Below are 24,377 nucleotides of genomic sequence, written 5' to 3'. Positions count from 1 at the left end.
ATTGTCGTATAATAAGAAAGTAGAATAATCACTGATTTCGATTGTTTCGTGCGCTCTCGATCATTAGGGGTTGGGGAGCGATTTTCGATAATAGAGGCTTAAATAGCCCTAGATTTGCATGAATTTTGTAGTGTGATTTAGTTGTACCTTACTTTTAGTTTATTTCGGAGATGTGACATCTAAACGATAAAAAGTACATCGATGGTCACTTGTCGTTAAAAGGTTCGAAAAAATTCGAGCGCACGAGCGCTGAAGAAGCTTAATAAGATATAGAACTTCCCGGTCCTCCGGAGTAATAGCTTGCGCAGTAGAGTAGCGAAGTAGTAAGTGCTACCGACGCCGTGCACTCCGCATGCGTTAGCAACAGTTCCATATGGGGGTCGGTGCGTTAACTAAAATTGTGCACTCTTGACAATGATACATATGTATACGCCCACGTATACGTATGTATCTTCAGTTGCCTTTTTAGCTATAATATAAAGAATTCTAACAGTGCATCATACGTGGCCGGAGACCGTTCTCGTTATTGCTACTGTTAATCATTTCCTTGGCTGGTTAATAGTACCTTATCTAGCTGTGCTATATATAGATCAATTAAAAAGTCAGTCAACTTAGATGAACTTGATTATATGCGTATCTTGGCATTCCACTATGGTTATGTCGAACCGAGCGAAAAGTACCCAATTTTTAGAGACGAAATAAGCATGTTCCTTTAATTCTCTCAGATATCTCAATCGCGATTCAAAAGCTCTACGCGTCAGTAGCTACGTCTGCGCGAACGACAGAGCTCCAAACAAACAAGAGAATAAAGTTTGCCGCTGGTCCTCGACCTGGTACTATTCTTAAGCTAAGTCTAGACAGACTGAGAAGTGCAGTCAACCTAAAGTTAACTGATTAAACTGGCGACCACGGTGCGCCCCATTTCTCCATGCAATAACTAATATGTTTCAATAACCCTAGCTGCTGGAAAATGTTTTGATCAAGTCCTCTTTGAATGATTTCGTTAGAATCATCACAGACAGTAGTAGCTATTTAGCAAGCAGTGGTTTTTATTGTTTTGCGACATATTGCCTAGAGTTCCCGCGATTCAGTATCATCGCCTACGAATAAGAAAATCGGTATACGGTTATATTACATCTTTGTAAGTAATAATAAGTAAATCAATAATAGTACAGGTCCTGCTATACTATCATAATTCGTATGATTCGCGAGAGACTTAAACGTTTGTTCTATTAAGCAGGACCTGTTAAGCATTTTCCCTTGGCACAGATTTTGTATTGAACGAATTATTTTCCTTGTTATCGCCTCATCCGTGAGATCAACCGTAAGTAACGTTCACGGGATCGAAACCTAAAAAAAGGATGAAACAGCCTTTTATGTCAAAGAACAAACTCTTAAACGGGCCCGACGGGACATCCAACATGGCTACACGATGTTACTTGGAGGATACAGCTGTAGCCTCGAGACGGTTAATACATCGTTGAAGCGAATGGTGTCAACCATAAGTAATACTGATATTCTTTATATTCGGTAGTTGTATTTCTCTAAAAAACAGTCCAAGGGTCAAATGCCTAGATTACCTTTAAAAAAAACTGAATATATCAGGTAGAGACTTGAAATTACTGTGATGTTAATTTTTATGAATTTTTACACCGCCACTCTCAGCCATTTCAGACCGCGCTACAAACCATGCGTAGTGTCATTAAAAACACGTATTACGTATACGTAATTTGAATCGTATTTCTGTCGGTATCGCAAACACGTCGGTGTACAGCATGTTTCCTCATAGCCAGCTACATTTAGTTGCATACGGAACTGACATGAACCGAGGCCAACGAGGCAATGCATTGTATTAAACAAGTAGCTACAGTTTTATATCACGCTCCTGACAATCGATTCCTCGACAATAAGACAAAGCGTAAAGCGGCCCGCACTTATAGTAGATTAGTTTTTGAACTGGCGGAGCTTCGTTTGCGCCAGATATCCTGCTAACAGATATCAACGAAAATCTTTTTGATGTATATTTTTTTTCATTAGGAGTTCCTTCGTCAGCTACGCTAAAGTCAGTTCTCAACTATGTGACACATCGAATTTTTACGCACCTTCACTCTGCTATCCTTTATGAGCGTTTACAAGGAGCGCTTATAGTGATTTACCTGCATCTTCAGATATGATGCCGGAAATAATTTTATCTTTCCTCCATTTTATAAAAGAACGAACAAATATCGCATCAGACTGCCTATTATGAATCATGAAACTCAGTAGCATTTTTGAAACTACTTTACACTTCATCCACATATGGCCAAATATCTCGTACATTAACCGGCTCCAAATAACGACAAACAAAGCGAAAGGGCCGGGTTCTTTCACCATATGAGCATACAATCGCAAGCGCACCACCTCAGAGTGACTAACTAACCCATTGCAAACGTGAGGGTATCTAGTTCTCGTTCTAGGGTCTGAAGTTTAGCGTCTGGGCCTCCTTCGGCCAGTGGCCATGCACTTACACACATGTACATACCACTTATCCTGCGAAGTTTCTCTCTGTTATGCACAACGCAGGACGGACAATATAAGGCCTAAACCACTATAGAACTAGTTTGTATCCTGCGATTGGCCACTTTTTACTTATAACGGCATCGTTTTGTTTTAGTCGTAACCAGCGGACTGCTGATCGATCACTGAAAACGAAAGCTAGCTAGCAGTGCTGGTGACAGCTGGGGAAAATCATCGATATGCCCGATATCTTTCTATCCGACATTTGAAATACGGCACAGAAATGAATGCATGTACTTTTTCCTGTTGACAACGGCTTTTGCCTTTTACTTCGACAGACTCAACGACCGTTCATAAATGCTATTACTCAACTTAAACTTGCGTGTAAGCACAAGTTCACGTTCTTGGGGAATATGGTGCATGTATATGACGAGTTCGAGTAGAACGATACATAGATGTTTCGCAAAAGGGTTTAACTCAAAGGTCCTCTATATCCTATATGCTTCGAATTTTACATATGGTATCGCCGTTAGACATTGCGCCAGACGGCTGGCGTTCGACACCAAAACGAAGCATGTCTATGCCCAGATTTAACCCTGCACCACAACATGTCCCTAAAAGATTAACAGCCAAAAACTAAGCTACGTCGAGGATTTTTCAAAGGTCTTGCATTGATGTTAACATTTGAAGGTTTGCACAAGTATAGACCAGAGGGGTCTTTTATAGTGATGAATACCTACAAAAGGAGGTCTTTGACGTTTTACCAAAACCTATTTATTATTATTGATAATAATAATAACTGACGTGTATTAATTTTCTGTCACCAACTAAATATACTGACAAACAATTTTATCATTAGATAAACTACGATAAATTAGTTTCAAGCTCGTTGATTTTTTTCAATTACTACAGAGTCCTATTTTCGAAACGACACCCTCGAATTTGTGTATGCTCTAACTTCTAAAGTTCCACCTAAAATAAGTAACTGTTGCAACTATACTCCGTATCGAATACAAGATACGAAAATTAATGACTCTTAGAGAATCACATTAAGAAGTTGGTAATATATCATACAAATGTCATTTATTAGAAATGTCTCGAGGGGAACGTACTAGTTTTTTTGCCTAAACCTAAATCAGCTCAAGTATCTATACACTGTCCCCTACTGAGATACAAAATATCTTAAATGTCACCTGAATGCTTATTTATAAAATTCAAATCCTGGGACTACTGCACTGCTTGAATAAGCTTCTTAAATCAATTTGAATAAATTCAAATCAATTAATGAGCCAGGTCAGTCAACCCTTCGGTGACCCCTGAAAGCTTACAGAATAATGGCGTGATATATCATAGGTCTGTCTGCATACAAATTCCATTGGTAAACCTTTAGGGCAGAACGTGTAATGCCTACTACAAGCCACTTGGAGACGTACACCCTCTGTAGGAAAGAAAATTCGCACGACTTTGACAAATATTATGCTATCATTTGAAATTTACTAAGCAAAAATACTTGGCAAGTTAGAAAAATCGCACGAGAGCCGTTATCGAACAGAGATCTCATATATAGCCGTACTGTTAACAGGGGCCACTGAATAAATATATGGTTAGACGGCCCCAATTGTGCGTAGATATCCCATCTATACTGCTACGATATTTTTAATGCGTTTAGTGGCCCAGCCCTAGCGCTATCTAACATACTGGTTAGGAATTATGAAGGGGTCAAAAAACCTGTGTTATGTGGAAAATTCGGTATAGTCACGGAGGGAAAAACAGATGTATCAGGCTAAAAAAGTAATTTCCACTAACATTTATCTAAAATATACTCAACTAATTGGCTTAACATCTTGACTTAGGTTTACCGCGCTTACCGGTGAGGCGATGTGGCTATGGCTGTTATATATATAGGCCGGTATGGTTAAATGGCTGTTATGTTACAACGTTCCCTGGGAACTGCATGAACCCTGCGTTGGAAATTGCTCTCGTACCCGACGCGTACTTCAGACCACACTTAAATTAGCTGTCACTTATCCTGACTGACGCAATAATTAAATGTGCATTTTTATAACTTTGACGACGTCTTAAATGGGCCTAAGAAGAAATTTCGAAAAAAACTAATGGCTTTCTACAGTAAGTCTAAATGCGCCAAAGACCGCCAACGACATCAGCCATCAGTGAATGGATTTCTCCAAAAAAGTAAGCCGGCTCATAGTGTTGATTGCACAGGGGGCGCCAAACAGTGCATCTGTACGATGGGAATAGCGCAGGCTTATAACTGAGGTAGAGGAAGCAGAAACGAGAGTTTGGACAGCAATGTCAAATGCATTTCTTAGACAGTTCCGTAGACGATTAAGAATAGTTCCTCGTCATCGTCGACGCGTTTACCTCATTCAGGTCAGTTGTATTTCGATAAGTAATATGGCTTACAAGATCCTTAACGCGATAGCCTACATAGAGGTTGCCTAGTTAAATTTACAAAAGACAGAAGTTAAGTTGAGAGAGTCTTACAACATTTTGATCCGTTTATAGGAAGCAAGTAGCTCGGAGATAGTTAACAAGAACGCTATTTGTGAACGCTTGAACTGACACAGATATCGTTACTTCTGTGGGTTATCTCTTATATTTTTTATAATCTTACTAAGCCATTAAAGCTTGATGATTTTTGATAGCTTTATATCAAACTATAAGCTCTGATCGACAAAATAGGCCAAACTATTGGTTAACGCTATCAGCGGGTCGGTGGCAAGTGGGAAGACCGCGTGATGGTAAACGATGAATGATGGGGCTTCGTCATTGTCGAATAATAAACAGTCTTTAATATGTTTTAATCGTCCTGTTTTCCACTGATGCTTCAACTGTTCGCCTGCTTTTCTCCGTTTTTCGGCTTCGACTACAAATCTATTTCCTTCAGTGGTGTCGCCTGATACCACAGTAACCCCTATAGAATGACTGTGAATATTCGCAACGGGACTATATTTTAAATACACCTACGGAAATTATTTATTTGTATCAGTACGGTAACAGGTTGGTGACAGTTCATTACAAATCGGTTCATGCGATGTATACGAGTATGTAAATGCATACTGTCGAGTTCAACAGCATAACAGGATGATAAACGAGTCTATATTGAGTCTTATTTTCAGCAAGATCTCCTGGGTTCGAGGATCGGCGTCGTTTGCGTCGCTATCCTCAGACGCACGGAGCCTCTGATGAGACGGTTAACAGCAAATCAATAATCGATGACTTTTACCACTGTCCAGGGAATATCCCTGTCCCACGTAGAAATAAATTCCCAGTCAATATTGAGTGAGTGTAATGGCCGGCGTGGGAAACGTCTGCCACTATAGTTCTTCTAAGAAAATAAGTTTATCTGCAAGCTACTATTCAACTGTTGACAGCAAACATATTCCCCTAAACTTCATCGATCTGCTAAAAACGTCGACCCCTATATCGATAATGATCCTATAATATAAAGTAACATCATAAAATAGCCGAACGTATGTTAATGATTATAATGGATACAAAATCCCCTTAATGTTCAGTAGTTACGGATCACTTGGTGCGGTTATGGCCAACGATGTCATAATAAAGTGTAATCTTAAGCCGCAACAAAAATCATTTGTCTGTCTTTTTCAGTAAAAAAAAAAAAAAAAATTACGCTTGAAGAATCTCTCCGAAACGCCTCACGGACGTCAGTAACCCCTAAAGAGCAAGGATCGATTGAGTGCTCACAATAAGGCGCTTTTTTTACGGCATTTTTACGTTAAGGCATTTTTACGAATTGAAACAAAATAGCCAGATATTTCCCATATTACAGTGCCGTAACCGCCCTCAGGTCTATGCCCATCCAAAACCTTACGTTATTACTATAGTTGCATAATTCGTCCGTTAAGCTAATATGGTCATACTTGTATAAACCCTAGTAAATTGTTTGATTAATTTACCTTAATCAAACTAACCTTCACGACTGATCAATTTGTTGTCGAGGGCAGAGGGCAAACGTGAAGGATTCCATTCAGACGTTTCGATGATGAGGCTCTTGACAGATCCGCATAGTATAGAGCAAAGGTAGGCAAAAATCAGTTGAAAATCAAACACCGATTAACGCATGCTTTTGTGCTGCAAGAAACTGGCTAATGCTGACGATATTCGACCTTCGATTTAATGAGATAATTAGTTAATAAGAAAAAACATTAATATACAAAAGAGACTCGTTTTTCACCGTGCTCAGCGTGCAGACCTTGCAGCCTGCGCCGATTTTAATTGCAGATTATATTGCTTCCTTTATTCATACGAGGGGTGTGTGATCGAGGAAGAAATTGTAGCTTATCTTCGAGAAGACAACAGCCCTTACTTAAGTGCAGTAACTATGTCAAGCATGGAAAACAATTAGAACGCAATTAAACACGTGCATTTTAGGGCGCATTTGTAAAATATTCCTTATATTTGTAGAAGCCATGTCTACCTACAATGTACAGGCCTAGACATGTAGATACCATTTTTAGAGGTGAACGAACCGCAGATGGAACTTTCTAATTCACTGGGATAAATGTCCATTATTGGTCTGACGTATATAAACCAATTTATGGTAATAATATTATATATATATATCATGAGTGATCCATAACATCAAGAGTTGAGGCAATTCGACATATTAACAATGTTTTTGACCATCTTTAGATATCTCTAATTTGACAAACAAAATATAGCAGGAAACAAAACGTATTGGCATCAGTAGCGTTGGCATCTAGAACACAAACCTATCCAAAATGTTTACAAACTTTCGTTTGTAAGTCAAATCTTGTTATTCTTTATATTATACAGATTATTCAAGAATGTGATTAACAGGATGCCACTGGGTCTCTGGCATTTCTTCCAGCCTTTTTAGTTTCCCATACCCTATCCGACACACATACACACAAATGCACCAATAGAAAGGAACGGAGCAGATTCAATTGTAATACCCTAGTCTTGTATATATCAAAGAAAACGAAGGACACCATCTTAAGCTCATTGCTATCCCTTTGCTCTGCGTTGCACTCGCCTAAAAACTATCCGGGATGAGCCCTACCTGCCTGACCGCTCTTCTTCTCGATCCAACATTATAACTTACAATCCCGTTTCTTTTCGCCCCGGAATTGGGTCAGTTGATGGGACGGGGATGGCAAGCAGCTAAACGTTCATGTTTGAAAAAGAATGTTTTCAACCGTCAAGGCATACATGAGGTTGCCGAGACCGCCTGTACTTGAATTAGAGTTCAATTAAAGAGACCGACACCTGTTCAAAGGTGCGAAGATACCCTACTCTTTAAGCTATGCCCTTATTAATAGTTCAATTCTGTCTGCAGTAGTCGCCAGGGCCCTTAGGAAACGCTGTGTCGTGACCTTTGGGCGTGATCGCCACCGTATAGTCTACCTGTCACATATAGATACCTGTTTGTGTAGGGTTGTATTTTGAAGAAAACATAACCAAGCTTTATAGATACACATTGAGCCTATGCACGTAAGTTTGTTACCGTAACCGTGACTGCTCAAACGCGAGAATGGTATTTCGTAAGTGTAGTAACTCATGTAAGTAGTCGAAAGAGGTCGCAACCTGCGCAGCAAGTTACGCGACTGCACCCAGCCTGTAGTGACTGTGCGGGGGTACAATCGCTCTATATACGTAAGCGCGGCAGTAGTAGATAGCGTAATGAAGTTTCCTCCTAAAGACAGAGCTTTACTACGCGAACCTGTTGTGCCTCTTGCGTAGATTCGTATATGAGCACCGTACTTTCTTCTGAACATTCCCTAGGCACTGCATAAGTCGATGGCTGCACAGAACAGATACAGGTCACAGGACATTGCTTAGGACGTTCAGTAGAGCGGTCGTCACCCAGCTTCACTACTATAGGATTAGTTGAGGCTTATGGCACCCAGAAACTTGACTCAGCTTGCGGCGCGTCACGGACAAGCGAGAGCACGAAGACGGCATCAAGACCGGGTCGGTTAGGTTTATAAACAGAATGAGCGATACTCTCGCTGTGCGAACGGAAATAATTTCATTCTACGTACAGCATGCGCTTTTCGCCGTACATTCTACATTGCATTTTTCCCCTTAATTGGCATACTCTCTGTGTATATATGTGGAGAAGGCCTACAGATTTTTAGAATTCGACCTTGTCAGTTAAGTGATCGTAATGGGTTACCGACAAACGCTTCAGGAGGATTCTTATATGTAAGAATGCTTTGTTAGTTTAGAGAATTGGGGTTTCTTATTATATATTTCTGTGTCACTTGCAGTGTGCACCGTTGAATGCGTTAGATATAAATTGTACGATGCGAAAAACCCTAGTGCTCTCATTTCATGGGTGACAAGAAATCATCTAATGTAGTGAACTACAGGTGTGTCATAGTAGATTCTTTATTTTTTTTTTTGAATTTGTTTAATTCACTGTACTAACGTTGGAAAGACTTTACATTCAGAAGATTCCTCAGGCCGAGGCATGGCTAAGAATTAAGAACCTAATCCTTTTGGCCGAAAAAGCCTGAACTCCGTCGTATTGATTGGTAATAAGAAAGTCAGTTGATTAGGTCCAGAGGATACGCGGGAGGATTTAGAGCTCTAAAGAGCACAACCTTCGTGATTATGGCCAGCAGATGTCGAGGTAAAGACCGCTTCCCATACCAGTCGTACTAATCAGTGCATAATTGGGCTTGCAGAGAGTAAAGCTTGAGAGAAATAAGATATTAGTTTAGTAAATATGATTTCAATGGAGCATAACCAAGCGTCTAAAGAAGAACGTCATACGGCTCCGGGTATCGGTCAAGTTTAATTATAAAACTACGTTTGATATCCTCTTCCGCGAAAAAAGTGGCAAAATATCTTCGTTATTATTTGAGGACTTAGTACAAACTTAAGTTATTAAGTTTTTGTCGTGAAGAAACATCTATATGGATTTTGCCCTTTGTGTTGTGTCTTAATTCATCAAACTTTAAAAGAGGGTAACAGAAACAAGAAAGCCATGTATTTTTGGCCAGAGTATTAGAAGCGCTGGTTATTCCGAACTGAACGTTTTTCCATGCAAAGGAAGCAAAGATGCCCTGCAAAGGCCTTAGACGTATACCCATCTATTGAGATTGATAATAGTCGCTTTGGACATTTTCGGTTTTTTTTTTCATTATTAAATTATAAAAAGTGACCTTTATACGTTGCATACCAATCGACAGCTCTGATCGCCCTCTATAATGCCAACTATTGTTACATTTATGACGAGTGATCTGGACATTTGAAGATGTTCCAACGTCATTGGACCCAGCGAAGCAACTTTAGCCACTCATCCAATAGCAAATAAGGGATAAGAAAAATGCTTACCTCATAAATTAAATCTACAATATTTTATTTTTACAACAAATATTTTATTACAAGAGCCATGGTCTCTTTCCTATGCTTAGGGTTGGGGAAACGCATATACGTACAGACGAGTGAATCGTAGCTATACCGTAATAAGTAGTAAGCTTAGAGCTTATTTCACTTGACAATAAGAATATATTCCGCTTATCTTATCTTATCTTATCGGATCCCAAAAGCTGATCATTTTGACGCTCTACGGAATCTGTAACTTTGTAAAATCACGCCGGCGTTCTCATTTCCCTGATCGCATCAGTTTTTTAATTAAACATATCTTAAAAAGCCCTTTATTCCCCCCTTCCCCCTCCCCCTCCCCCTCCCCCCTCCATACCCATAAATAGGTTCGTGTTGTTTTTGGCAAACAACACGCAGTCGGTTTATGCTATGCCAATTAATTAAGATACATATTTATCTCGTCCTCTACTGAAAATATCTGTAACGCGCTCGACCTGCTCGTTGGAAGACATATTGACAAAGGTAACTGTCACCCAGACGCTAGGCTTGCTAGTGATCTAATGTACAAAACCCAAGGATATCTTGAGACAAATCAGGATCGTGTTTGTAAATTTTGCAAGGCTTCGAGCTGTGCACACTATCACGGGCGAGGCACCCAATAAAAACATTCGTGAATCAATTTGTTAATACAATCTACCTAGCGTTTTCAAGGGGTCAAAGTACAAAGTCATCCCAGTAATCTCATCAGCTTTTGTTTTTTGAATATATCTTTAGTAAATATATGTCTAAAATATATGTTTTGGTGTTACATGTCGAAATTAAATTACTTTGTTAGAATCATATCGCTTTCACGATTTCCATTAAATAGGATAAAGTTTCAAGAAGAAGAGACTAATCTTCTATAAGTAAAGTAACAAAATTGTATATATATATATAGATATATATATATATATATATATATACCTTTTGACGGAGGGTACATCTGAATTACAGAGATCCTCAAGCGCCCACGATTTTTCAACAGTCTGAACAACTGACGATAAGACAGCTAGTACTTGCAAGGGAAATATTGGCAGAAGCTTTTTATTTCAGTTTGACGGGTCCATGATGTTTGAAAACGTAGCATCTTTTTTTGCCGCCTTTTCGATCTCTTCCAGTAGTCTTCCATCCAACTAGACTATCCTTCATGACTCTTTGCCCATTGCGCGGCAATTAAATGCCCGGTTTTTGTAAGGAACGGAACGAGTGGAACGCGTCGTTGGTAGATTATTATAATAGTGAAAAACAACTGTTTTTGGCGCCACTGTTCCTTGGGGGTAAAATATTACACCTATCCTTTAAAACTTTAATATTATTCGTGTCAGTCTCGGCATTATGTTATTGACATCCTTCTTATCTTTCTTTTGAGGGCAAACGTATTCCTTCGAAATAATTTTGTCCGTAAAACATGCATGTAATACAAAGGACTTCATTAATGTTATTGGCTTAAGTTTGTTGGAACTCGCTCGAATAAATCCACCGAGACCTGACCATCGTTGATTTGCATTCATGTGATAAAACACCTTATTCAAAGATGCACTTATACATCAAGCAAGCGTGCTATTATTATTTTTTGTTTAATGATCGCTTTCCCAGTGCATGGAAAACTTTCCGTGGGAATGGATAACTTGCGCACGTCTTTTGACGATAAATTAGAGTAAAATATTGTGAGATCTGCTCTTTGTTTCTACTACGTCGAATATTGCTGTTTTCAGACTCGTAAACACTTCAAACGTCTGCTTATAAATAGCGTTAAATGTATCGAGAACTAGTGATATATCTAACTTTTCTTCCTCACGCTGACACGTAGAGGCGACGCGGTTTGCGTACTCGTTTCTAACCTTGTCAAGCCTTCAGGTGTCCTTGTTTAAATTTGGATACCCTACGGATACTGCGTGTGTTATGAACGGCGCAACGTAGATTTTTGAATAGCCTGATATGCGAAGTTGAGTCTTTTAGAACACACGAGCGTAAGATCTAGTCGGGGCGACGCACTGTTACCTCCCATATGATCTGTGCATTGGTAACGTATTGTGCATTGATTTTTGTGGTAGTCAGCTTTAAATAGTAAACAGTCGACGCTATTCGTAGGGTAAGTCTGCGTAAGTGATTCGTATTCAAAGTGTAGAACGGCTCACTTTTAACTAATACTTTCAATTATAATCTGTTGTTCAGGTCTGAACATGTGTGCGGAATATCCTGCAGCCTTAAGTCTCGATCGTTTTTTTTTTTTTCGATTCTTGCCTATATTTTCTTGTAATCTGCATATATTTTTACAATTACTGTTAGAGGAAATGTATATAGTATCGGGTTTTTATGCAAAATACACGAGAAAAATTTTACAATGGTGTCTTGAGGCCAGTCTAAATTGTCTCTGGCAGTGTCTGGGTATTTCCCATTGAGTCTGACATAGAAACCCGGTCCGGTCGTTGAAAAACCTTTGACTTATTTCGCTACTGTTGTGAGTTGGCCTGTAGATAATGGATTCTGACAGTTTGCTTGCCTTTGGGCTGCTAGATTCTTCAGGTGCTTGATAATTATTGGTGGAACGCCATCCCCATCATAGGCAATAGATTGGAGGGACCTTCAGGAAGCAGTAAGCGGTATAGGATCTACTTGATTGTGTCGTTCGATGGATATATGAATTCAAAAAGATTCTTAAGACTTTTTGCACTTTTTCGCTATTATCTACCGTTAATCTGACGTGCCTGGGGTGCAAATAGAGCCCAGTGCATCCTGCACGGTTATCTTTTCACAAATGTGATTAATTGTGACTAGCTTTTGAACAGTTCACTGCCTTGCAAAACGCTGTGCTCTTTGATTATTCGTTGTTCTTTTTGGCCGCTTAGTAACTTCTTTCCATAGGTGCGCAATGTGATGTTTCTTACATTATTTTTTACTGATAGATGCCGTAACTCCGATCAATATATTAGTTAATATACGAGCGTACTTTCGTTTAGGTGGGGCATATTTTTCAGCTGGTTGATCAATTAGTGGGTTCAGGTTGTCGTACATGCTGTTCCTATCCCCACAGTCGTTAGGGGGCATCTGCTCCGTCTATTTAATCCTTTCATTTCTACATAATTGTATTTCTAAAAACAGTTTTACCCATTACATGCTAGCCATGCAAAATTTCATTAAAATGGGTTGAGAAGCGCCCCAGTGTTTAACACTGTTCCGTCATATAGCCCGTCATAGCATAGCCCAATGTCGTAAATATGCCATGTTTGTGGTGAGTCGGGTAGGATCCGTGACAGACCGTGCTAGCTGTGACAGACACAAAAGTTCATGATATTGTTGCATATTCGACGTGCTGGCCGAGAAGTCGCTCGCAACGCAGTTCTGCAGCTTTCCGCAGCAGAGCTTTCTTTATCCCGGACGCTACAAAAAGTTCCGGCAGAGATACGAAACATATCGCCTGTCAAGCAGACATTGCTTTTCTGAGATTCCATCATTCAGAGTCAGATGAATATTTACAGTTATGCAACTGTGCATTGACGACGCCGCTTTCACACACCGAATCGGAGACAGACTGACTGAAGGTCTTCCGGGTGACGAGCGGATGCTTTTCGATTAAATTAGTGAGAACTGAGTCCCTTCTACTCAGCTTGAACTGCGTTTTGTAGCTGATGACACAGCTTGGCATTCGCTATCTTCTTGGCGCGATGCCACTGGGTAGAGTACTATCAGCGATCGTTGCAACTCGCGGACCTTCGCAGCCAGTGAAAAGATGCTTGATGTATGTTTGTTCTTATACATTATCTACATATATGTCTCTCGGTCCTTTACGGAACAGTCGTTTGGGTCCTGGAAAAGGAAAAAGTGAACCCAAAGAGTTGACGTCAAACCGCAACGCGACGGGTATCATAATTGGGCTTTTTGTGGACAATTTCCGCTGCGAAAACGGAGCCACCCAGCTGAGCATTCACTCACTTAAATTCTGTACCCAGGCTTTTGCGAACAAAATAAATATTTCTTGCCATACTTATCCTAATGTTGCCTCTATTTTTGTTTACTGCCGTATGTGATATATTAACAAGGTGAACGGTATTTGCGCGGATGCGCAGTTCTAACTTGCTTGTGGAAGATATTTTGCCAAAAGAACACACATGCCCAATAATATCAATGTTTTTTTTTTTTTTTAGAGTATAGTATACATTCTATCCATGTTTGTGCTGACGAATGACGGATAAATTTAGCCATTTCCGTATTCATAGCTTTATATGAATTTACCCTATTTTATTTAAAATTTTTTCCAGTTTAGAAAACTTTGGAACTTAGCACCAGCGCCGATCGCGTGACCTAGTCGTTCACCTAGAGCTTTCACCAGATCTACATGCAAACAAAGAAAACATTGGTTGTAAAATTCGATGGGTACGTAGCGGAAACATGCTATTATAGCATCCCGCGCCAATACTAGCTATCTCAAAAGACGTCCTTACACGTACAAATAACGACACAGCTATCTGTTAACTGCATTTGTTGATAGGATTCGTTTCGACAAACGGCCAGCGTTGCAAGATGAACAGACATGCATCATCTAATTTGACGTGGGAAAAAAGATAGGCCTTCTAATAAGAATACTTCGATGGTTAATTTTCCCCTCTCAAATCTTCGAAAGCGCAATACTCTTTTCTATAGAGAGTTTCTTTTTGGTCGAGCTGTTTAGAGCAATCTGAGCAGGTGAACTTTCCTTTCAATCAATACCCGAAAGCTGTTCACCAACTTCGTTTTGATCTTTTCCTCACCATCTATCACCCATTCTTCTTCAGTGAAACTGAGCTGCCCTTTCCATCCGTGTAAAACCCCATGAGTTAATTGTTGGAAAATATTCCGGTTATAAAATCCGTTTCGTTAGCGCGCAGTGTCGTAATGATGCGGAAGGATGATCTCGTCATCCAATTCAAGAAACAAGACACAACTGAAGGCTCCTATTATTTACTATTTTTTTTATTATTATTTATCATTTGGTTCATTAAACTACGTACTGAGTGAAAGTCTAGACCTCTGTCGGCGATGGGGGTATTTATAGCTTCAGAAGGCGAGAAGAGAGAGGCTTCAGAAGAGAGGCTTCAGAAGAGAAAAGGCAGGTGAAAAACCTGCATAGGATTAGCCTGTGCAAACGTACAATAACTATTATGAAGTAAATTTTATTTTTGATTTTGTCGAAACGGGCGTGAGGAAAAATGTTGTTAATGAATTGTGGGAAATTTTTTACGTTGCTGTAATTAACGCCTGTGACACACGTATATATTTATGGAAAGGCAGCAGTTTACTGTTGTGCTATGGTTCATTAAAATGTTATATAATTTAGATCCATTCCAGGTTTATAGGAAATAGCAGCTTATATTTTTTGCCTTAGATTGTTAATTTAGAAAAATTAGAGGGTCTACCTAGTTACTAATAGATTATTAAAGATAGCCGGTTCTCTTGGATTCAATTGAGATTTTCCTAGTCGTTAAGGATCACTGTGGCCACCGTCGATTTTCAAAAAGGTACAGAACATATCTTTTTTTTCCGTAGGGAAACAGACAAATAAATCAACGGCCTGGTTAGAATTTGGACTAAAGGGTTTCTTTATTGCATAAGTACCAGTTTGCATTTGTGATACGTATTCGTACGGAATAAAATGTCAATATGGCTTACGAAATGAATGAATTGTGAAAGCCGCTATTTGAAGACGCCTATTCGGTTGGTCGTGTTTGATCCTGCAATTTTGCGTGCGTCTGTGACGGCCCTTCTTTCTTCATCATGCGCAAAGTAATCAGAATCTTGAGAAGAGTAGAGAGGAAATCAAAGATTATCAGGACCACTTAGCTCTCCTGTTCGTCCCTAATTTGACCATTTGCTAGTTTCGATATGCCTACATCCAGATACAGCAGAAATACATCAGTGTATCGACAATTATCAATAGATTTAAAAAGTAACTTTAAGCTGATTATTTTAATATCTAAGCAATATTTTTTTTTGAACGAAGTATATTTAATAGAGGATTAAAACTTTCTCAGTATTTATATCATTATTAGATGCGTTACGTCTAGGCGAAGTAAAGGATGCCAAACCTTTACTTCGTCCACTTTTGCCCAATGGCATTGAAAACCCAAACGTCAATTTAATATATTATTTGTAGCTTCGATTCTAGAACTGAAAAACACGAAAAGAATTGTCCATTCATTCACGTTGATGACAATAGTAAGAGTGCTAAATTAATCTCAAGGTGCTTAGTGAGCGTGCGTGGCGGCGAGCAGACGAACACGCGGCAAAGGTTCCAAACAAAAACAGTTAGTACTAATGCAGTTATGCCTGGTCAACGTCAATTTTTCAGTCTTTCGTTCTGTCTCCCCAAAAACACAACTACGATAAATAAAAAAAGAACCTATCAGCTTGCAAAAACGAAATTCGATGGGTTATTTTATTCTCATATTCATCGATCTTGGAGGGTTTTTGACGACCTTGCTATTTCTCGAACAGCAAAGCGGCGTCCTAAAGCTGCCTTGGACACTTTCTATGTACAAGCCATTAAAATTAAGGCCTTTGCTGTGGCGCTTCGGTTGTGGAATTGGAGCGTGAGCAGAGGCATCGTTAAACGCTTAGTCGTCTAGATAAGCGAGGGCTCTCTTTTTTCTCGCTGGGGTATATTAGCCAGCTTTGTACTTGTTTTTACCGTTATCCTTGAGATACGATTTTGTAAAATAGCTCGTTTATTTAACTAGTTTCATTGTGAGATTAATCTAGAAAAACGGGCTAGCCAAGGGTTTACGACGGGCTAAACTAGCCATCGCTCATTCGAACTCGGAAATACATATACGTCTTTGTGCATAACAGGCTCCTTATATATAACATACTACAAGAAATATGTTTAGGCCAAGCTAAATAAATGTATATGCTTTGTAATGCAAATGGCGATGCCTGCAGTGGTGATAAAGCAAGCGACTAGATAGGCATGGATGCTCAGTTAGAGATAGATCGAAAATCGAGAATATCTGTTCAGCTCTCTCATGTATTTGCCTCGAAAAAACCTTCGTAATCTAATTTTTCTCATGGTGGTCTAACGACGCGGTCTCTATATGTACATAATAAAATCGTTTCATATTCGAGCTCTTCTTGGTAAAGGGATGTCAAGGAAGCAACGGCATTATTTACAGCCATACGATTTGCCGATAGCTGAGGCGTCCTGCGGTTTTACCAGGATCAAACTAGGATCAGTCGACGGTCTGCTTAGGAGGAAATGATTTCGAGAATTGCACAGTGGACTCTAAGAGGATACAACATGGAGATGAAACTGGCGTTTTCTGAAACAGCCCAACGCAGGATCTATTGTATATGTTTAAGCCTGAGCGGCCCTCTGTTCGTATTATGATGGAATGGGAGATGTACAGGTTCAGGGGGCAATTTACTCAGTAACCGTTCAACTTACAATCACAGTTGTTTATTGTTGACCATGACTTGAATTTTTTAATCGACGATAAATCCATCAGCTCCATACTTAATATGCGAGTATACAATTGCATATATGATAAATACTTTTGTCTGTGCTAAGCATAGTTACATTGATCGAACGTCTGATTGACAGATTAGCCAACTTGAAAGGTACTAATATAATTTGATATCAAAAGAGTTGTTATCCACGTCACAAATTTCGGATTTTGAGAGAGTCAATTTATTTTATGTGTATGAAACTAACCTAAATTTCACCAATGTGCAATTTAACCCAGATGCGCACCTTATTTCCTTAGTATATACATGTAATTTTTAGAAGAAATAACAAATCTATTATTCTATATTTTTTTATTCATATAATATAATTATTCTTGTCCGCAGACGTTGGCAAAGTATAGCATACTGGCAGATCATTTTAACATAGCATGATATACTCACCGATTGAATTCAGTAGAGGGAAAGGCTAGTGTTGCATCTTGTTCGAAATGGATTTGTAGCTTAATATATTCTGTAACTTATTAATGCATCGGGGGTAATGTGTCCCCTTTCTTAACCACATGTAAAACAGCCTGTTCTATATCAATGACTACAACCGTCCATAGATAAGCATCAACAAATGAACAGCTTTTAAGTGCGCAAGCAAAGCAATCTGTAAAGCTGAAAGTTTAATTCAAATTGTTGGCGGAATATCTGGTTGGTACCTCTAAAAACAAATAAAAGTAACTTTTGCAGGTGTTACCTATAGTGAACCACTGCAGTCACATGATATTCATTGCCATCTGGAGTAGTCTAAAAGCCCAGTTACGCATAGATGCTATCCGCAACGTCAACTGTTGAGCTCTGTTTTTGAAGGAGCTCCAAAAAATAACCTTGACACAGCATTTGTCCGCTCGCGACACGGTCATGGGGTGAAATTTCACACTCAAAACATCAGATTATCATGTATGTTTCGGCGTAAGTGTATATACATACACTTACGCCGAAAGTTACATACACTTACGATACACAGATAAGTATAATATTTTCCAGAACACGCAAATTTTCCATCAGTCATTGTTATCTAGATGGTGTCATCACAACCTGTACATACTCAAAGTTAGATATAATTTTAAAATGGAACTTGACTAGTTCTGTTTTAGACTTCATACCGAACCTGATTCGTATAATTATTCCAATCAAGCGAACATGCTGTTCTTAAGATCATTTTATCACAACATACACCTAGAGAAAAACTTACATTTTTCTATTTGATTGTCTTTTATCTTAAGACCTGTTAAAATGATACAGTGACTCTGAAGTATGAATATATATATACACCGTCTAAATGAACTCTTTTTTAGCTCTATTCAATTGTAACTTACGTCCGCTATCTAACCATACGTGCCGTATAATCTAAGTTGAACAATGTAGACGAGAAACTTGGCCTAATCTTGGTCTAAGGTGCTACAAAGCTTCTACCAGCTAACCCTGCGTGCGCTCGATTCCATATCTAGGCAGCTATTATTCACGTAGTTCCCCATGAGGTGGCATTTTTATCTCAGAAAAAGACATGTCATGAGTTGAGATAATAACACGTCCTGTCGTAAATCGGCTATGATTATAGTTTCTAACAATAATTCTAATAGTAAGTGATTTCATATTTGTTACCGAGCACCTCATTTTCAACAGCATGTCCACTGATGTTTTCTGAAGATTTATTTCATCTAATTACCATCTATTAAAAGCGGTTCATTATTTATTGAAGTTGTTCGTTTAGTTAGTAAATGACGTTGAGCTGACTCAACGAGCCCTCATCTTTTTTGAGCTTAAGGAACTTTGTGAAGTTACAAGCATCTTTATCGCCGTCGCCACAGACGACTTATTTTTCGATTGGCTTAAGTAAAGATTAATGGCAGTTTTGATTGCCCAGGTCAACTGGATCTTTCCGTGGAACACCATTAACACACCGTTGGAGTCTTGATTTAGGATTAACAATCGCACACCCCAAACGGATGGTCAAGATAACTCATTCCAGTCAATTAAATGATGTTTTATGGCTAGTCCTGACTATTTTTCAGAGCAGCTGCTGGTCGGGTAGAGAGCATTTGAAAGTATTGCATGATCTTTATATGAAGGCTCTGATGTCCGAGGCATTAATACATTCACCTAATAGCAGATCAAATGCAAATTGAAGAAGCTTCACCCAATAAGCGCAAACTCACACATGAACTGAATCACATGGTAGCGGATGGGTCTAGATAAATGTTTTGGGTTGTATGGCCTTAGTGCCGTTAAGCAGTCTCTCAAAGGCCGGCCCCTAGCATTGATCGATGTGTATCTACTCCCAGTTTTAAACCTAAACAGTCTCATGTGTTTCCTAAGCTCAGTAGGTGATCACATCGTTGGTTCATTTACGGGAAGCTGATCCGACCGAGCTAGACAAAAAACCCAGATCAAGCCCGCCCATCGACAGGCACACCTAGCGAAGCTTAACTCAATATATGCCTCGGTCTTACTTATTAAAACTAACTCGAATGCGTACGATCTCAGTATGCAGCAACGCCAAGTTGCCCACTACTCGAAGTAAGTTTCGGTTCCTTTGAGAAGTACCATGGCCTGATTGACTCTTATTCTCTGCTGGAACAACGTTTTTCTATCGTCGAGGCACACTTATTTTCATTGGAAAACGTCTCCGGTCTGTCTTGTACAGGCTATTTGGTCCAGGAAGGTAAAGCTTAATGTGGGAAGGTAGCTGAACATGAATATTTCAATACTTTTAAAAACAAGGAAGTAGCAGTTAACAGTTAAATTACAATGGCAAACGGGGTGCAAAAAGCATTTGCATGTACGTGACCTCTAGCCGTTACTAATAGTTACACTAATAATATGCTAGGGAAGATGACGCCTCGCTGATATGAGCAGGAAACTCAGTCTTGAAAAAACGTATGCCCATGTTAGCCACATGTAAACATACATGGTTTTAACTAATAGCAAGTAGGCGGGATTAGAATTAGATTAAGCAAAAGGGAAAGAGGACAGCATGCCGTTTGGAGGGTAAATTATTCAACAACATGGTGTTTCTTTGGTGAAATCAGCCGCTAGTAATCATCGGACTATTTCTTTTATAAGCCATTGCAAAAAAATCATGATCTTGTGAGAAGCAAAGAAAGCTCTCAAGTGTGTGTGTTCCTATTTAGATGGCAGGACGGGGAATCTATTACGAAACAGAACTTTCGTTACTCCTATCAAAGCGAGGAATCGCTTTCTTCTTGTTCTAGTTGATACGATAATGACGTAAAATGACTCGCGAACCGAGTTATACTGTTAGGAACATACCACACGCCATACAGGCCAGTATCACGATGCAAAGATTGATTCATCTAAAGCTGCGAGGTATAGCAAATCAACAAAACAGGCGACCATTGTAAATTCTACTTCAATATATATATATATTGAGAGTACAGCTTGTAAAATAAGTTATATCCACTTACACAAATCAAACACTCAGCAGTGGCTATTAAATGCAAAAAAAAACTTACTACAACTATCAGGCTACGGATTCGCTCTTCATTTTTATGAGACGTATCGAAGTCACAGGGCCCGCTCCAGCGGTTCCTAATCCTTAGTACTTTTAGACTCAGTCAGACATCGGATTCGCCGTGCCGACATCCTGAACGGTGCCACCCTTTCTCTGAACTAATCAACAGACTGAACGTTTCTTTCTATCCACCAATAGTTATTATTTAGTTTTTAGTGCAACAAATTTAATTGTACATAAAATCAATTGAGCATTTATAGAAATATAGAATATCATTTAATTTATTAACGTCGATCGTTTTTTCTATTTTTTTGGTCGATTGTCGACCGAGGATTCTGAAATATTGATTGACATCCATGCCATATTGTTGTGTCTATTTTTATAAAATAAAAAAAAAGGCTTATTACTACAACGCATAAGCCACAGATAGTAAAAGAGTCTACTAATATCTCCATTATTTCCTTTCTTTTAAGTACATCTGGTACAACGGATAATGGGTCGAGCACTCCCGTGTTCCGGTGGCGGGTCGGCTTTCCTTTTTGCATGCGTATACAAGCCTGCCTGATGTACTAATGAATAAATTCAGCTCTGCAGTAGGGTCCCCAAATGGCGCAACCCACGCGTGAACTAAGCACGCATCGTCGTATATCAACACGTGCATCACGTGGCGTACATTTATTGTAAATTCTCAACATCTGCGTCCTTCTTACGGTGTCAACTTGGTGGCGTTCCACTTTCACAAAAAATTCAAAAAGACGACGAAAATGTCGTCTCTCCCCCCCCCTCTCTCTCTCTCTCTCTCTCTCTCTGTTTTGCACATCAATATGTTTCTTTTCTTAGCTTTATGTTGTAATAGCTAAGCACATTGCCACTGTATTTTCACTGGGGCATGTATTTCTTGCCTGAGTTCGCCTAACTGAACGATGCTGAGACGGCTCTGCTGTTAGACATTTCTCCGACGGTGAGATTTATTGCACTTAAAAAAATCTCTTAAAAGCATCAGAGCACGTATATAGATGAACACTTCCGCACGTCAGTAAATTTTTTTATCTGTTTCGCCGATACTCCATGATCTCGTACGTGTGCGCATGTCAGTGGCACAGTCACAAGGCATAATTCATTAGCATGCCCGGCCTTGCTATCCGGTTATCTACAGACTTGAATGAAAAATCAATTGCGATAGTTTCTGCATCGTCAACATCGATAGCACTCCATCACGATGTAACGACTGTTGCCTCTCAAGGCCAATATGATCTACTTACTGCCACAACGTTGAGCATGGCTTGAGTTTTCTCAATATGGGGGAGTCAGGCTCAGCCTTCTGCTTGTTTACCCTTTGCTCGAGGGGCAAGGACCCGAAGGGGGTACTAATGACACTCTATTATGTAAAGCAGTGAACCGACGATGAACTATTTGTTTACGTACGCAGCCGCGATGCAACCGACTGAGATTTGAACTCTGTCAAGAAACTTCAGCTTCGCAGTTCTTACAGTCAACGTCAACCAGCGCGAGCGCTACATAAGGGGTTAAATTGTGGCATACTGAGGCAACCAAAGCGAACTTGTCGAATTGTATGAAAACACCAAAAACCTTTAGTTTAAGTTATCGTCATTCAGGCACTTGCGTGAGAAAGGCTGAATTAGCCATGCTCTCTAGTTCTATATAAACATGATTGATATATAGCTAATTGTAGAAAAGGCGGAAAAGGGACGAATCGTGGTGCTGAAGGCGCAAACGAGGTGTAAGCGTGTATGTGTAAGAGTCACTTCAGTGTCTGATAAATGTTGATTGGGTAAACGGCAGGATTTGTTGACATTGAAAACACCCTTCAACTTTATGTGGCCTGCCGTCGGCTAAAGGCAGGAAGCGTCATCTATTGCGTCAAGCGTCATCGGTTGACAGTGCTAGATTGTGTATGAGGTATGAGTGTGGCCCTGCCAGACTACTTTCCTTGATGCAGTCTTTGATGCTCAAAACATACCTATCGAATTTTTATTATTTTGTCAGCTCTATTATTAGGTTTTATTAATGCTCTTTTAGCTTTTTGCTAGCAAATGTTTCTGTAACATACGTCAAGCTATTTCGTTATTTTCGGTGTTTTTTTGAGCCAACTGGGACCAGCCATTCGTTTGGCGCCTGCCGGTAAATTGTAAAATTAGCAAGGTGTAATCTGCATGCCTAAAGCCAACTCAACTGATAAACGCTTCATCGCTTTACAGATAAAAACCAGTGAGTCCCCTTCTTTAACGCAGAGGCGTGCAGACAATATTAAGATTTTTACGTTAGATTTAATGATAGTATATGCGTTCAGCAACCGAAACCATTATCCACTACATTTTTCAGCAAAAAAGACGCAACTATCGATCGCAGAAGAAACTTGCTTTTTACTTTTGCTTACCAGAGATGAAAAGAATGGAGCCAGATAGTTTGTTCCAATCAACTGCGGTGTGGCTTTTAATTGACCTTCGTCCTTGACCTGTACTCTTGCCGTTAGCAAGTGCCTTCTATTATGACGGTCACCCGTATGTATATCAACTCAACATGCATACATATGTTGTGCCGTTGTATAAATTGTCGATGACTGATACCCACTTAATGATACCGAAAAAAAAAAAACAATATAGATTACCTGACTAGTTCGAGTGATACGGTGTTAGAAACACATCATCTCAAGTGATCGAAAAATACGAGATTTTTCATGCGTCGCTGCCCGCGGAAGATCTAAGCGAATACTAGGCGCTAGAATCTCCAAAGCCGACATCACCTCTGGAGTACCGGAAAAGAAACGGGAGCAAAATTGAGCTTTGCTAAAGTGGATGGTGTGCGTTTTAGCATAGAAGCGATGAGAGGTAATGGCATGACGGAGCTCAGCTGATCGCCATATTGTGATTCGTTTTGCAATCGACTGAGCATATTTCAGGGGGCAGTAGTTGTGATGAGATAGTGATAAGGACTGCGTGCAGACCATCTGACAAGCTTTACTGATTAGTCTATAAGACTATAAGTCTATAAGAAGTTATTACTTCGACCTTAATTTTATTATAAACTCAAATTTTGCTGTTGAGCACCTAGGATTAGAGGTGGATCATGAGTTAATTTAAAGTGTGATATGTTGATACGTAACCAACCAGCATTACGTTCTCAAAACACATGAAACAAAATTTTGTGCTATGAGCTTGCGAGTCGTTCGTGTGCTATTTTTTATATGTATTTTTGCCCCATCGACCACCATTTAGCATTCTCGTTACTTAGTTACCAACGACAACGGGCACAGTTCAAAAGGCATACGGCGCATTCAGGTATTTCGGGACTATAGCTTCGTAGATTATGCCTAAGGGCCTTCTCTATCGCCATTCGATAGGCTCGTTCGATTCTGATGTCGCTAATCACATCTCTGATTGAGCCATATTGAAGTATTTGTGCCTGTTGTAAATCTGATTCTGTGAGATCGTCTTGGCGAGGGTCTGTGGAGCGAATGCTGGCTGGCGATATCGAACCGATATGGTTGGGCCCCAACGGTGGAAACCGCTGTGGATCTACCCGA

The 24,377-nt window shown here is 39.6% G+C and overlaps 1 long non-coding RNA gene across 1 annotated transcript in view; it reads left to right on the top strand.

The window, feature by feature from the left end:
* The window catches only part of LOC147758781 (uncharacterized), a 75,567-nt gene that overhangs the window by 31,051 nt on the left and 20,139 nt on the right, over positions 1–24,377 (top strand). The window lies entirely within an intron of this gene.

The sequence above is a fragment of the Varroa destructor genome, unplaced genomic scaffold, assembly GCF_002443255.2.
Source record: "Varroa destructor unplaced genomic scaffold, Vdes_3.0 BEIS01000001.1, whole genome shotgun sequence".
Lineage (NCBI taxonomy): Eukaryota > Metazoa > Arthropoda > Arachnida > Mesostigmata > Varroidae > Varroa > Varroa destructor.
The sequence above is the reverse complement of the archived record's forward strand: the minus strand, read 5'-3'. Positions and strand labels throughout refer to the sequence as shown.